This window comes from Pteropus vampyrus, unplaced genomic scaffold, assembly GCF_000151845.1.
Source record: "Pteropus vampyrus isolate Shadow unplaced genomic scaffold, Pvam_2.0 Scaffold310, whole genome shotgun sequence".
Classification (NCBI taxonomy): Eukaryota; Metazoa; Chordata; class Mammalia; order Chiroptera; family Pteropodidae; genus Pteropus; species Pteropus vampyrus.
The window spans coordinates 294,594-309,067 of NW_011889091.1; the positions used below are offsets into that span (position 1 = coordinate 294,594).

Genomic DNA, 14,474 nt, shown 5'->3' on the forward strand with positions numbered 1-14,474 from the left:
AAATTTGGAATTAGAAGTATTGAAAATTATGAATGGAAGTTATTCCCATCTATTCCTTCCGTGCTTCTCCAGTTGAGGTCAGTGATCTATCTCTTTCAGAATTTCCTGAGGTTGGCCAGTTAAAAATGAAGGTACCTGAGTCTCACGGTATTGCGATTAAATTAGTCTCTGGGGGAGGGGGAGAAGGGAGGAGGATACTTTGATTCTATATTTAACAAAGTCTCTTAAGTGATTCCAGTGCACTCTAAAGATTAAAGTCATGTATATAGCCATGCTACCCTGAACAAGCCTGATCCTGTCTGATCTTGGAAGCTAAGCAGGGTTGGGCCTGGTTACTACTTGGATGGGAGACCACCTAGGAAGACCAGGTGCTGTAGGCATAAAATATAAAAAATAAGGGATTATAAAATGACAAGGTCTTTGCAATCCATGAGGTCAATGAAGGGTTGCCTCTCCTGAAAAAAAAAGAAGATTAAAGTCATGCATCTAGCTCAGTTGTTTTATCTCTCTTGGTCTCTTCTTGAAGACTTCCAGGGATGTGGACTCTTAATTTCTGAAGGCAGTTCATTTAGATTTTTTAAATGATAGTGTGCTTTATATACAATAAAACACACATCTCTTTAATATTCAGTTTTGACAGTCATATACACATCCATGTAACCATAACCCAAAGAAGATACAGAACATTTCCATCATCCCAGAAAGATTCCTCAAGTTACTTTCCATGCAACCCCCCTCCCTCGGATGTAGCCCCTTTATGTTTTCTATCACCACAGGTCAAGTTTACCTGTTCTAGTACTCTATATAAATGGAATTTAAAAGTAAGTGTTCTTATATGCAGCTTTTGTCATTCAGTTTAATAGCTATAAGATTTAGCCATGTTATTAAATGTATTCAGTTCATTCACTCTTATTTCTGAGTAACTTTTCATTGCATGAATATACAAAAAATTATTTTATCTGTTCACTTCTCGATGGACATTTGAACTGTTCACATCTTTTGGTTATTATAAACAAGCTGGTAGAGCATTTTTGTAAAAAGCTTTTTAAATACATATGTTTTCATTTTGGATAATTAAGAGTGGAATTATTAGGTCATATGTGTTTAACTTTATAAAAACTGCAAATTTTTCTTCAAAGCGATTGCACTATTTTACACTCTCATCAGAAATGTTCCAGCTGCTACCCTTAACACAGTGTTATCAAGCTTCATGATTTTAATCATTCTAGTGGTTAATAAATGACATCTCATTGAGCTTTAAAATTGAATTTCCATGACCTTAAAAATGTTTAGTACTTTTTCATTTATTGGTTTTTCTTATATCTGCTTGTGTGTGTTTATAACGTCTATATCTTTTGCCCATTTTTAAGTGGGTTCTTGGCCTTTTTGGTTTTGATTTGTAAGTTCATTTGCATTTTATAGAAAAATCTTACCCTGTTTTGAAAGACTTGGATATAATACATCAATACATGGAACTTTTATAATTTATAAATTGTTTTCGATGATTTTGTTTGTTGTATGTATTCTTTATTTCGTGATGAAAATATATACTTTATACCTAATTCATGGATAAAGAAATTAAAGCAAAATATCCTATAAATATTTTTCAAGGCACAAGGGGACCAAAAATGTGATTATCTCAAAACTGAGTGCATAAATCTGTTTGAATCTTATGATTTACCGCCTCAAAAGAAGGTATCTGTTCCATTTCTACCCAATGAAAACAATTTAAAAATTCCTAGTAGGCAAATATTTGCACTGTTTTGGCTAAATTTGATCAATTTGCTTTGTCTATTTACAAAACAGCCTTGGGAGATTAAAATCGAAGTTATCTTTGTTGTTTTCTAAAAAGACGAGAGCAGTTCTGGAGAAGCTTCTTTCTCAGTTGCAATCGAATTCTGACTGACAGTGTTTATGTAGCTGATCTTTTCTGTACTGATCTCTTAGCGCCTATGTTCCTTCTTTGCAATGTCCTAACACACAGGACAGGGGGATTTATTGTTCCTATTTGGTATAAAACTTAGCAATAGTTCTCTGCCACCTGAAAGAAATGATTTATAGAACTAAAATCCAATTGACTGATTTGGGGCATTGATCCTAGCTCATAATTCTATTCACCTTCTGGATAAAGAATTCCCAGAACAAATCTTCCTGGTATACATTCAGTTAACAACTTGAGCTTGCCTAAATGCATCAAAATGTACTTAACCTCGGCCTCTAGCATTTAATCTACTGCTTTTATTAATTTTTAACAAACACTTTTCAATACGTATTTATTGATCTATTTTTTATGCAATAGTCTAGGAAGCATTAATTTCCCAGAGGCCATCCTGTTATAGCATATAGCACAGTACTATGTATATCCAGTTAATTATTATACATATTTACATGTTAAAACTGGGGTTCATTGACTCTCAGTTTTGAAAATACAGCAACCTGAGTACCCTAAAATCCTTCAGTACAACTTCATAGAAATGTCAACTAAGGAAAATAATTCTTTGAAATTCTTTCAGTACATCGCTGGACTCACTAGGAAAAAAAAAAAAATCACCAGGTGTCAGAGAGTAGAAGGACATGGAAAATAGTAAAAATAAATTTTTTAAATCTGTTACATACATACTGAGAAAAAATATTTGCTAAACCTTCAGTTTCTCTTTTCTTTTACCTAATTCTACCTTTCTATGCTTTTTGCCCACTGAAGCAGTGTCTGTCCCCAGCCCACAAACTTTCATACTATTTGGACACAGTTACCCTTTCTTTCAAAGATGTTTGCAAGATATGTGGAGATCTGTTTTCCTCAGTTCTGAGTTGTGTTAATCATAAGAGTGGGTATTAAGAGAAATAGGTTGTGTTCTGCCAGCTCTGGGTGCCAGATATTGAATAACATGAGTGTCGATAGGTTGTTTCATGAAAGTGTTATGCAGAATCCTTAAAAGTGCAGGTCAAGTCCTCTCACTTATTCAGACCTGTATTACTTTTCTAGGGCTACTATCGCAGAGTAACACAAACAAGTAGCTTACACAATAGATATGTATAGTCTCACAATTCTGGAAGCTAGAAGTCAATGAAGATGTCATCAGAGTTAATTCCTGCTGAGGGTTGTGAGAATCAGTTACATACCTTTGACCCAGCTTCTTGTACTTTGCTTGGCAAATTTTGGCATTCTTTGGATTGTAGAAGTGTCACCCTGATCTCTGCCTTCATCTGTATATGGCATTCTCCCCATATCCATGCCTGAGTTCAAATTTTCTCTTTTTATGTAGACACTAGACATATTGGATGAGGGCCCATCCTACTCCAGTACAGCCTCATTTTATCTAATTACATCTATGATGGTTCTATCTCCTAATGGGGTCATATTCTGAGGAACTGAGGGTTAGGACTTCAATATATGAATTAGGGGCAGAGGATAACCTATAATAATACATAAGAGCAGTACTGAAAAAATGGAAGACAATTGCACAGAAAGACTTTTCCTGCATGAAAGATGGAAGTGGAGGAGACCTTCTCTCCTGACTACATAGGTCCTGCAGTTCTTAAATGAGTCGATGCAGGCAGAGGAACTATAACTAATTGACACTTGACTCAGTCGGTGTTGGTGGGGGGGTATTAGAGACCTATTGATTTGATTTAGATAATTTAAGGAATGAATTTTACTTGTACTCTAAATATCGTGAAATAAACATATAGGGATAGTAGCTTTCCATGTGAATATAAAGAAGGAATTAAAGTTCACATAGTGTATAAGTCAGGATTCGGCAAGAGAAGCAAAATAGCAGAGGAGTGTTAAGCATTGTATAAGTCCATGGATTGTAGTTCTGGCAGAAATATTGCAAGCATGGAAAGCAAATCTAAATAAGAATAAAGTGTCACTTCAATATAATGTAATCAACCTGACATCAAGTAGCTAAATTTTTACCTTGAGAAATTGTGCCATATCAGGGCTCAGTGGTGGTATCTGCTGCTGTCAGTTGGGTACTCAGCAGTGGCTGTCATCAGGTTGGCTTTGATGAGTGCCAGTCTTTGTTGTTGAGCCCATGCATGCCTTCTGCCCCTTCTATGTGGCCACTTTCTTCATGAACCCATTGGGGTCTCACTGGTATCCAAAAAATGGGTCATCCTATTCACTTGATCATTTAAATGCTTCTCTGCTATCATCCTGGATAAACTTTTACATGGGACAGAAATCTTTACATTCTGTGCCCAGTCAGAGAAATCTATCTACATACCTCCTCCCCAAGACACTTTGGCTCCTCATATATTAGGATCTAAGGCTAGGTCTGTACCTCTAGTTCTAAGTATTTAGAAAATGACTGTTTAAAAATTTGTTTCTTATTCCATTCACTTCCTAACCGATTTCAACAAAGAGCTATTGGCCTTATTACAGTAGAGTAATTCACTTGTTACTAAGTTAGCTCTTATTTCATTGACACTTTGATTTAACAGAGTCATTAAAAAAGGTCCCAAATCTTGTGGCAAGGGTCTAAATCGGATGTTTAATCTATACTATAAGTGGAATTCTGCAAATCTCAGCAGTTGAGAGCTTCCTTTTGTCAAATACTTCCTTAACAAATACTTCTAATAACTATGCCATTGTTCCTTGTGAGATGTCATTGTTACTTAATTACCCTGTGCTAACGTACATGGAGAATGCCAGAGGGTGAACAGACACAAAATTGCATGGTGGAAGGACTCCAATTTTTTAGTTTAGTGACAAGGCCGAGAACACTAAGAGAAATTCAATGATAATTTTTCGCCTGCATCAGATATATGAATGGCTATGGTTAAAATGGAAATATTTATATTTTTATAATTATTACCATTATTGAGACTATCATGTCACACCATTCTGTCACCCATGTGTTTCATTGTGTTTCTTTATTAAGCACTAGATAATCTGAAAAATAGGGATAATAGTTATTCAATGATCTTGGATGTGCACATACTCTACATTTTTCAAAAAAAATTTCAGCAAAACATCAGATAGAAAAATAGACAATAAATCAGAGTATTGATGGGTTTACTGTGCTGAAAAATGTCACTCTAGGAGTCCCGAACTTCTTGGGCTTAAGTTACGAACTCAAGTGACATTTAACAACCCCTGAAGTTTGATATTTCCTCCTAAGTGTGTCAATCACTGAAGATTTATTACCCACTTATATTTTTATGTTTATGTCAGAGAGATTTCCTGTCATATTAGTGGCTTCTAACATGGGGACATACTAAGAATGTCAAAAGCAGAGCAGAACACAGATGGAATAACCAATTAAAGATGGTTTCTAGTTGTAATGAAATCAGAATAATGAAGAAACAGAAAGGTTTTAGCCTCACTGCTTGTTTTCTCTTATTTTTCTGCTCATCAAATCTTATTCCTTCATTTATATGTCATTTCTTTCTGATACTAAACATGTTCTTTAGCACCTATGTAGACATTCTGTATACACACAAATTGTAGATTCCAGCTGGAGAGATCCAGCTTTTGTGTGTATATGTCGTTGGTTTATTTGTTTGCTGGGAAGGTGGTGAAGGAAGATAACATCAGCATTCCACAGGATACTTCTAGTCTTCCCAACTCAAGAAAATTATAGCAGAGTTAGGGGCAATCTAAAAAATAACAACTAAGGTAAATAGATGAAAAGAATCCATTTAATAGAGAGAAGAAGACTTGAGAACCATTATCAAAAATAATAAAATATGAAAGGGATATGATCAAAATCTTAAATAAAGATATTAAACAATACAGTGAACATGTGCTCATTAAACAACAGTAGTACATGAGAGGAGGAGCATGATGACCTAGCCATAATTTATCTTGTCAAATCTTATACTCCTTAATCTTCCAGGAGCCCTGTCAGGCTCTCAGAGTAGACTTTCAGACCCCTCTCTCAACTGGTATAGGGTGAGAGAGAAGCAAGTCTCTGTTTATTATTTTTAGTGGAGGGTAGGAATGCACAGAACACCTACATTTCTCTTCAGAGAATTCTTTCCTTCTTCTATTAGTCATTTATTAATTTCTCAAGGTTAATGAAGAATAGAAGATCACAAAACCAGTTTTCATCCATCTCCTTTGTAAATCCTAATCAGATGGTCACAAACCATGCTTTAGAATACGGGAAGAGCTAGCATTTATTGTTTTGTTTTTAGCCTTTGGTGCTTTAACTGGAACAAGGAGAAAAAGAGTACAATTCACGATCCTATTACATAGATATTGCTTTCTGTGTTTTAATGATGATTAGGCTTAGGTTTGTCAGCAGTAAGGTGACTTTTTCAAGGTCACACAGCTATTGGAGAAAGAATTGGGATTCAAAACCATGTCTGTTTGATACTAGGACACATCTAAAAAATTCATAATGTGAAATTTTGAAAAAAGATTAAGCCTTAAAAGAAATTTTTTTCTCATTTCCTACTGTGCTGCATATTCTCCATTCTGCATTTCCATATCTGTTTCCTACTAGTTTCTATCATGATTTGTGCTTATAAAGGTGACCGTAACAGAACCCAAGTGAAGTCTCTTGCTTCTGGGTTCTGGTTGGCTTTGGCTGGTGACAGGCACAAGCAGGAGATGAGGAAAGGCAGGAAGATAATGAGTTAGGGGCATTTATTCCTCTGGCTCCCTCCCTACCAGAGCTGTGACTTAGTGGTAGCCACAGTTCTCTTCTGAGAGCCACAGCTTGTCTGATAGATCATTTTCAGGATTCCAATTAAGTGTGGCCTCACCTTGCATTGTCAGGTCAAGTGATAGTAATGGCATTTGCTATAGTACCCCTCATTGGTTTCCCTGGGTACTTTTTAATAGCTTTGTAAATAGTGTATTCATTAAACTCTTCAGAAGAACCCATCTGTTTCCTATTGGAAAATATACCCAAAAATTGGTAGGTCAGTTTATTCATGTTATACTTGTTATTCATGTTATATTTGTTTTTCCAGTTCTCTGTTTGTTATGGGTGAAGGTGGTGATATAGGGAAGGGACAGACTTTAACACATAAAAGGAATTGCATGAAAATGGAATATAGAAATAGTGGTTTTGAATCTTGACACCCTTAAAATGTCATTACATAGGGGACTTGCAGAAATACAAATATATATATTTTTCTTGTATATTTTTATTAACTCTTTTTATGTAAGAAAAATATAGTTCTTACAATCTAAAAAAAATATTATATCCTTCTTAGGACAACTGAACTTGCTGGTTGAAAATTTTCAGGCCTTCTCAAATAAAACATCTCTATTAAGTATAAACATTTACTTAATTTAATTTTACCAGGATTAATTTATGTAGCTTTATTTAGATCACTCTGCCTATTTAAATTGTCTAGTTTTCTATTTTGCCTTTTCATTCCTTGGTATGTGGGTGTATGGCAGGTTCATTATGACGTTATACTATCCAAGAAAAAGAAGGCCTAGAATATATAAAAATCCAAATATAATAACTTGAGCAACTCCTTGAAGTTGAGAGGTTGTGGAGAGAAATCAGTAATCTAATGACAATGTCCTTTTTTTGTGACAACAGATAAAGAAATTTTGTCAATATACTTATTCAAAGTCTACTATTACTATGTGACTCTGGATAAATCTGTTTAATCTTATTAACTCTATGACCATGATGACATATATATATAAATAAATTATTTGTCCTTCAATAAAAACAATAACAAAAAAATAATGATGATGCGCTCATTATTTTATAACACATTGCATCTATTTTTGTACCAGGTTCTTTCCTTGACAAATTACATGTCTGAATTCCTCAGGAAAATATTCTACGTGAATTTCAAGGAAGCTTTTGGTAAGGTTATTCCATTATAAATCACTATTTCACTCTTTATTAACTTGAGAAATTTGTCAAGAAAAACATAAGATTATTCTGAGCTTTTATTGATTTCCTTTTCCCTCAGCCTTTGTGAAAAGGAACACATCATGAATTAAGCTACTTGAGTTCATAAAGTTCCAGTAAATAATGCTTGAATCTTGTATTTTATCACTAATATCAGAGTCCAGTTCCATAAAAATTACCTACCTACCAAGCAGATAATTCAGAGTAATAAAAAACAGGATGACAGTCTTACCTCTCTACACCCAATTTTTTTATTCTTTCATTTTAATAAAGTTAAAGTTCTTTCAAACAGTCTAGATGCATGTCTCCCTTCCTTAAGTATTAAGAAATTGTATATTCTTCTTTAAAAGAAGAGATAATATGTTATTATCATGAACCAGAAGTTGCTTCAATTAGTTTTGAGGTCAAATTATTGTTAAAAAGTTCTAAGTAACAATGTTTCCAAAAGTAAAGGATTACTTTTGATAATGACCCTTTAAATTTTAATTTGTTATGTTGATGAATAGCAGTGGTCTACCTCTGAAATTTATGCCTGAGTATGCATAGAAGAGAGAAAGCAAAACAAACTTCAAATTACCTCTACATATCTTCTTATGGCTGAGTAATATTCCATTGTATATATGTATCACATCCTCTTTATCCAATCATCTGTTGAAGGGAACTTCGATTGTTTTCATGTCATGGCCATACTACAATAAACACTGGGGTACATGTATCTTTATAGATAAATATACTTTCAACTTTTGGGCGGTAGATACCCAGAAAACAGATTGCTGGGTAATTCTAGTATTAATTTTTTGAGGAACCTCCATACTGTTTTCCATAGTGGCTGTACCAATTTACATTCCCATCAGCAGTGTATGAGGGTTCCTTTTTCCCTACAGCCTCTCTATAATTAGCCATTCTTAAAGGTATAAGATGTTATCTCATTGTGGTTTTGATTTGCATTTCCCTAATAGCTAGTGAAGTTGAGGATCTTTTTATATGTCTGTTGGCCATTTGTATGTATCCTTGGGAGCAGTGTCCGTTCAGGTCCTCTGCCCATTTTTTAATTGAATTGTTTTTTTTGTTGTTGTTTTAATTGTTGTGTTGTACGAGTTCTTTGTATATTTTGGATATGAGCCCCTTATCAGAGACATTGTTGGCAAATATCTTCTCTCATTTGATTGGTTGCCTCTTTGTCTTGTTGATGGTTTCTTTTGCAATAAATGGTATTGGGAAAATTGGGAAGCTATATGCAAAAGAATGAAACCAGACTGCTATCTATCATCCTATGCCAAAATTAACTCAAAAGTGATCAGACCTGAATATAAACCTGAAACAATAAATTGCACAGAAGAAAACATTGTTACTAAACTCATGGACCTTGGTTTTAGAGAGGATTTAATGAATTTGACCTCAAAGGCAAGAGAAATACAAGCAAAAATAAATGAATGAGACTATATCAAACTAAAAAGCTTCTGCACTGCAAAAGAAACCATCAATACGATAAAGAGGCAACCAGCCAAATGGGAGAATATATTTGAAATTTCTTAGTCCATTCGCCGTCATGCTCAGCATTATATACACAAAATGCTTTTATATAAACTGAGATGAATTTACATGGTCCATTCACATGGCATGCATTTTCATCCAATATAATCATAAGAAAATTGTTCGCTTTTCAGTTGTCTCTCTATACTTTTGTTTTCTTAAAATAAAATTTCTCATTGTGCTAGTTGTCTCTCTATAATTTTGTTTTTTTAAAATTTCTCATTGTGCTACCATAACTGTAAATGTTTCTAAAACCTCTTTTACAAAAGAGTGCATGCTTAAACCTCTAAGCTTTTGACCTTAACTATACCAGTGTATAATATGATGGCATTATTTTGTTTTCTTTACTGTTTTATCAATTATTTGAGGCTTTCTTTTAAACTATATTTAAGTAAAATAGTGAATCTATCTTTAAAAATTAGTCTACTTAAAAAATTAGGAAATTAGGAAAACACTTAAATAATCCTCCATTTTTTATAGATCAGAGATTGATGAACTTTCTTCTGTAAAGGACGAGATAGTAAATATTTTATGTTTTTCTGGTCATACAATTTCTGTTTCTGTGGCAACTATCCTACTCTACCATTGAAGCGAGAGGGTAGCCATAAATAATACATAAGTGGATGAGTGTGGTTGTTTAAATAAAAACAGGTGAGATTTGGCCCTGTATTTTGCTGACCCTTGTTATTAATTGAGAGACTAGAGGATCAGAGAAGATTTTTTTTTTCTTTTAAACCCAACCAACTGGTTAGTGACAAATCTAGTACTCATATTCTCCCAAGCATTTTATGTTATGCATTTTACACCAGAAAATATCTTCTCAGATTTCTTCAGTTTAAGAAGTTTCACCAAAGGAGTGAGTGATTGATTTTCTTTTTATTCTTATTCTTTCTTTTCTATTTTTTGGGCTTGGGGGATTATTTGGCTTGCAGGTTATTTTTATTCACATCATGTATATTTTTATATGAATTCTTATAGGAACTATTATATTATTATGTTATATGCACTGTTGGTTCTAGTCCACTGGTATTCATTATGCATTAATAATAAAAATATAAAGTAATAAATACAGAAATGCATATAGTATGAAAACTGAAATTATTTGAATTAGACATTTAACAGAAAATCTAGATAGGTGGTTTGCTAAGATTAATGCAATGAAATGTGACCTAAACATATAAGGCATTTAAAACACTTGTGTCTCTGAAAATGCCACATTAGCAAATTGCATTTCTAATAACTTACCATTGGAATATAATTTAGCTTTTTTTTGCATAAAAGGTTAAATTAGTCATTAATTGGGGTCACAAGAAAAAGATTAACACTATATCAAATTCGGTTGATAACTTCCATTCAAATCCCACTCGGCATAGAAACCAAAAATATTTTTCATCGATCAGTTGCTGGAGTGAGTATCATAAGAAGCAAACAGCTCCGTCGCATACTCCTTTCCTCAACTCAAACTTATCTACGTGATTAGAAGTGGGCTATTGCCAAAGACTCTTTTTCCAGCTCTAAGGAGTACTTAAATGATTGGATGTCAACTTTAAAATTAATGTATTCTATGCCAGTTTATTATCTCATAACTAAAAGTACTGGTGGTCCCAATAGAGGATAAAATAAAGAGTTCTGGACTCTCTTTATAAAAATTAAGAAATAGCATATTTAAGTGGAGAAAATTAATATTTTTAATAAACATTTGGTCTTTGTAATTTTGATTTAAGGTGCTATGGTCCCATATGGTATATGGTTATTGATTTGATGAACATATGAATCACTTTTTAAATTCTGAATTAACTTAGTATACTCAGTGATTTGTCTATAAAATTATTTTGGTCAAAAAATGATTTATCCCCCTTTCACTGAGGTTTTTGTCAGCTTGTTTGGAAAACTCAGGTGTAAATTTAGATTTTCTTCATATTTAAATTAAAGAAAACCCTGAAGAATTTTGCATAATTTGAGAACTTCACCATAAATATCGCATATTATAGATGCAGTTCCAAATTTAATGATGATTTGTTTTCTGTTTATTTGTAAGTCTGTAATTTGTAACACTTGTTCTCATAGAAACATGTCATGATGAAAAATAAAATTTATAAGTTTAGTCCAAAAATTATTTTTTTGACTTATCCATAGTACTGTAAAAACTAACTGCCGCATGCAATGTATTTTCCTTTAAGAAGCTTTACCAAAGGAATGATTTGGTAAAATAACTGAAGAAACGTGTTCCAGTTTCCAATAATGTACTCTGTCTCACCCACATATAAAGAGTACTCTTGTCACCTTTAAATGGCTGAGACTCTGCTAGAGAGCCCTACCCTATTCCCTAGATGATTGTCTTGATCTTAGTTCCTCACCTTGGTCTTGACACCTTGATTTTCCTTTTTTTTTCCTTTCTTGATGCAAATTAGGCAGATTTACTTATTTTTCAAACCCGGACCATTGTTTACATTCATTATATTTTCTTAAAATATAAACCAGTTATTTCGCTCACTTTCTTAGTCTGCTGGGGATACAATAACAAAATACTACAGACTAGTTGCCTTAAACAGCAGAATTTATTTCCTCACAGACCTGGAGGCTAGAAGTCTGTGACAGAATGTCAGCATGGTCCATTTCTGGCTTGTAGGCAGTCTCCATCTCACTGTGTTCATACGACCTCTTATTGTGAGCACACAAAGAGAGTGAGCAAGTGAAATCTCTGAAGTCTCTTCTACTGGGACACTAATCCTATTATATCAGGGCCCCACTCTTATGACCTCATTTCACTTTTAATTAGCTCCTTTTAGGCCCTATATTCAAATACGATCACATCAGGGGGTTAGGGCTTTAACATATGAATTTGTGGGGGAATGGACAGAATTCAATCAGTAGCACTCACAAAAAGAAAAACGTGTATTAAGTAATATAAAGGAGGTAAAACCTGAAAAGATCCCTGGTCCCTATTTTCCTGTAATTAAAATTCCTTCAGATCTTTTGTGCTAATTTAATTTTCATGATGCAATGATTTAAAGCTTCATCTTTGTTCTCCATCATTTTGCTTTCCATATTCTGTATTTATCGTTTTAGTCAAACAGCCAATTGGTTGCAAACTGTGTTTCTCAGATTGCTGTAATAATACTACCTTTATTAAAATCACTTTCAGGACTGGTTAACATACTGACTCATATTTTACCCAGATTCAGATTAGGAATTTCTGAACATACAACCTTGCCCCTGACATTTTAAAAAAGATCCTATTAAGCACAAAAGTTTGAAAACCATGGACTAGATAGGGACTGCATGATTAATCAAAATGGAGAAGCAACTCACATGCTAAAGCAGAGTTAGCATTTTCCATAAAGTTTGCAGCATTGTGGTAGCTCAGTGAATCCATCCTGGGAACAAACAAATCTTCCCTTCCAAATTGAATCCTCTAAGAGAGTGTGTCCTTTGCATCACTTTTCAAAAAGGAGTGCTATTATTGATAATGGAAAATCAAGCCCATCAACTATGAATGTGCTCAGACCTTCAAGCCCACACCTGTCTCATTCTCTCATCTAATAAATTTATAGGTATAAATGCCTATCAAGCAAACCAGATGCTCTTACACAAAAACTTTAAAATAATTATGAGAAGCCACGAACACCTGTGCTCAACACTTAGCTGTCAGAGTTTCAAAATCTAAGACTGTGCTTAATGGATTCAAGCCTTAAGATATTTTAAGGTGAATTTGGTGAAAGATGCTTTCATTCTCTGCTTTAAAATTGGTAGCTGGCAAACAAAGGAGACATTGAAAGGATCCACAATCAAAAATGAAAGGTTTCTCGACTCAGCCATCTTTACTAAACTACTCCATCTTTCAGCTAGTCATCATACTTGATTTGCTCTTCCTCTCTCTCAAAGGTCTGCTTATTTAAAGTATGTGTAAATTCTGAGAAATAAATAAGCAAAAAGCCCCACATTATTACATGGATACAATGAAGCAGAAGAGTTACAGAGTATACATGGAGCCTATAAAGCCGTAATACTACTAGGTTGGGATTAACACAGCCGGATGGTTCATGGTGATCCTGGTGGTGCACTTGAGGCTTTTATAAATAGATGAGGATTATATAGGTGAAGGTAATAAGAAAAAGGGATGTAATATGTTGTCAGCAGCATGAGATCAGGTATTAATTAAGAATCTTTTCTTAATAATTATTTCTTAATCAACTAATTATTAAGAATTAATAGTTATTTCTTAATAACAAAAAGCAAAAGCAACAAGAGCAAAAATAAACAAGTAGAACTATATCATACTAAAAAGATTCTGCACAGCAAAGGAAACAGTCAACAAAATAAAAAAGCCACCTACAGAATGGGAAAAAGTATTTGTAAACTATGTAGCGCATAAGGGGTTAATATCCAAAATGCATAAGGAATTCACACAACTCAATGTCAAAAAAATAAATAAAAATAATACTATTTAAAAATGGGCAAAGGCTTGAATAGATATTTTTTTTCCAAAAAAGACACACAAATGGCCAACAGATACATTTAAAAAGTGCTCAACATCACATCAGGAAAATGCAAATCAAAACCACAATGAGATATCACCTCATCGTAGATGGTTATTAAAGAGGCAAGAGATAAGTGTCGGCAAGGACATGGACATGGAGCAAAGGGGAACTTTTGTGCACTGTTAAGGTGTGAAAAAGATAAAGGATGTAACAAAGACTCAGGTCTGCAGTATCAAATTAGAGTTAATGGGAACTTAATCATCAGGGAAGGGTTATGAATTCCAACCAAGTAAAGAGATAAAGAAGAATTTTCAGATATAAGATACTGGATGAATGCCCAGGAATGAATCTGGGCCAAATATTTCACTAAACTTTAAACTCCTTAAGAGCAATGATTTTCTATTTTGGTCATTTCTATCTCCTGTACCTAAAACATGCTTGACATATGATAAGAAATAATAAAATATTTGCTGAATAAATGCATGTGTGAGCAAATTACAACTCAGTAGATGTCATCCAGTGCACAATGGAACTGGTATAGGGAGACCATGGTGTGTAAATCTAGTCTTTAGCTAATATAGAAGCTGAAAAGAGAGTTGAAGAACGTGAGAGACTGAATTAAAAT

The 14,474-nt window shown here is 33.8% G+C and overlaps 1 pseudogene; it reads left to right on the top strand.

Moving 5' to 3' along the window:
* The first annotated feature begins 261 nt into the window (after nt 1-261).
* Nucleotides 262-380, top strand: LOC111730384 (annotated as a pseudogene).
* The last annotated feature ends 14,094 nt before the right edge of the window (nt 381-14,474 follow it).